The sequence below is a fragment of the Herpailurus yagouaroundi genome, unplaced genomic scaffold, assembly GCF_014898765.1.
Source record: "Herpailurus yagouaroundi ecotype Mexico unplaced genomic scaffold, PumYag 64497, whole genome shotgun sequence".
Classification (NCBI taxonomy): Eukaryota; Metazoa; Chordata; class Mammalia; order Carnivora; family Felidae; genus Herpailurus; species Herpailurus yagouaroundi.
The window spans coordinates 1-2,534 of record NW_024417793.1 but is presented as its reverse complement, the minus strand read 5'-3'; the positions used below and the strand labels follow the sequence as shown (position 1 = coordinate 2,534).

The following is a 2,534-nucleotide window of genomic DNA, read 5'->3' as shown; positions in this document are numbered from 1 at the left end:
CCCTGCTCACTCTCTTTCTCTCTCTCAGAATAAATAAACTTAAAAAAATAATAATAGGGGTGCCTGGGTGGCGCAGTCGGTTAAGCGTCCGACTTCAGCCAGGTCACGATCTCACGGTCCGTGAGTTCGAGCCCCGCGTCAGGCTCTGGGCTGATGGCTCAGAGCCTGGAGCCTGTTTCCAATTCTGTGTCTCCCTCTCTCTCTGCCCCTCCCCCGTTCATGCTCTGTCTCTCTCTGTCCCAAAAATAAATAAACGTTGAAAAAAAAAATAAAGAAAAAAAAAATAATAAAACAAAATAAATAAAATAAAAAATAAAAAATAAAAAATAAATGAAATGAAATGAAATGAAATGAAATAAAATAATAAAAAAATAAAATAAAATAAAATAAAATAAAAAAAAATAAATAAAATAATAAAATAAAATATAAAATAAATAAAATAAATAAATAAAATATAAAATAAATAAAATAAAATAAAATAAAATAATAAAATAAATAAAATAAAATAAATAAAATAAAATAAAATAAAATAAAAAAAAAAAAAAATAAAATAAAATAAAATAAAATAAAATAAAATAAAATAGGGGCGCCTGGGTGGCTCAGTCAGTTAAGCATCCGACTTCAGCTCAGGTCATGATCTCCGTCTGTGAGTTCGAGCCCTGCGTCGGGCTCTGTGCTGACAGCTCAGAGCCTGGAGCCTGCTTCCGATTCTGTGTCTCCCTCTCCCTCTGCCCCTCCCTGCTCATGCTCTGTCTCTCTTGCTCTTAAAAATAAATAAATATTATAAAAAATAACAAAGCAAATAAAATAAAATAAACGAAGTACCGATTTCCACTTCAATTACTCTAACTCCTCCACGTCTTTGAAGCACAGTAACCCTGGACTTGTATTGCTTGTTATCGCAGTAAATGGGTCGAGGGTGCAGGACGCCCTGCCGTGCACACAAACTCTCCAACTGTCACCTTTTCTGCGGGTGGCGCACTGACCTGTATTACTTGCATTTTTAGCAGCCTCCAAGGCGTCTGAGGGAACACCATCTGAAAAACTAAGACAGCGTGTGCAGTAAGTATCGCTAGCAAGGAACTTCCGGAGACAGACAGCACAGGGCACTTTCTTACTTAACGCAGGGAGAGGGATCTCTGCAAGGACAGAGCACAGCTACGGACGCACAGGTGTTATCCACGAGGTGCTTTCCTGTTCTCAAAAAAAAATCCTACCATCCAACCCCCCCCCCCCCCCCGACCTCCATGCCACACACAGCGGCTCTGATTCCCAGCCCTGGCCGAAGCGTCTTAGCTTACTCTTCTCCAGTTCCTTTCCCCCAAACTCTGCGACCCACCCTCAATCCAACCCCGCGAGCCAACCAGCATCCCGCTACAGCTTGGTCGGCCGCTAAGGGGGTCAGAGGAGAGCTGCCTTACAGGGTTCCTGGGACACGGTGCCCTCAGTGGCTCTGTAAGCCGGCCACAGAACGTCTCCACAAACAACGGAACTTCCCCAAAATGGGTGCGACAGGTCTCAGAGACGTCTGGACACAGCTCCCTTACCAAAATCAAACCACATCAAACACCACACCAGACCTTCAGAACAAGCCACGTAACAAAACTCTTCACTTGAACACCAGGGGGCGTGCGACGTGAGGAAGGCGGCCAGGACTTCACCTGGGAGGCACGAAGGCCTAGAGAGCAAAATGACCACTTCCCATAAAAGGTGTCCCAGGATCAGTATTTGAGACACTTCCCACGCGTGAAGCAAGTTTTCATGGGCTCAAATACAGGGGGGAAAAGGAGCCATCAGCCAGAGCTGCCGCTGGTGCTCACGGACGGGCAGCCTGGCTCGTGTTCATCAACCAAAACAGAAATCCCAACAAAGTCCGTCTTGGCTTACCTGTTATCTGCCATCTGAAGGCTCTGACCTCCTACGAATTGAAAAAGAGTTGTAACAATTAACATCAAATATTCACAGAGAACTTTCCGCCAGTGTGCCCATCGGAGCGGCCGTCTGTGGGGGCGAGGGTCTACCAGGAGGGAACTTTCTGGGCCGATGGAAATGTTGTAGATCGTGAATGGGGTGTTGGTTTCTTAGGTTTCTTAGACACATACACTTGTCAAACTCATCAAATCATACAGTAAGGACCTGTCAATTTCAGCGTATGCACATTTTACTCACAAAAAAATGTCTTTTCGGTGCTACAATGACCAGACTACAGGGTAAGAGCGATCAATCCTCATTTGCCTTTTCTCTATAAGAAGCTTTAACAACAAGGACGTGTGTTGATGCTAAGCCAATTATTCTGGAACCAGTCAAAGCATTTACTGGTGTTTACACTGTCTCGCACGCTCCGAATCACAGGATGATTTTTAAACTTTGTTCTGTATGTTCCCTTACTCCCACGCTAAAGATGTGGCACTGTCTGTGTAAAAGCACGATACAATATTCTCAGTCCAATCCCACTCTCAGAAGACACACACGAAAAGGGTTATCTTCAAATCAGGTGAATTTCTACCTCTAAATATTAAAGTTAGGTTCCAGGA

At 43.8% G+C, this 2,534-nt stretch overlaps 1 long non-coding RNA gene across 1 annotated transcript; it reads right to left on the bottom strand.

Moving 5' to 3' along the window:
- Positions 1 to 994: 994 nt before the first annotated feature.
- Positions 995 to 2,528, bottom strand: LOC121024409 (uncharacterized). The gene is made up of 2 exons (XR_005787691.1): positions 1,888 to 2,528; positions 995 to 1,045 (listed from the first exon to the last, which is right to left on the bottom strand). It is a non-coding gene; the product is annotated as an uncharacterized LOC121024409 (long non-coding RNA).
- Between the last annotated feature and the right edge of the window lie 6 nt (positions 2,529 to 2,534).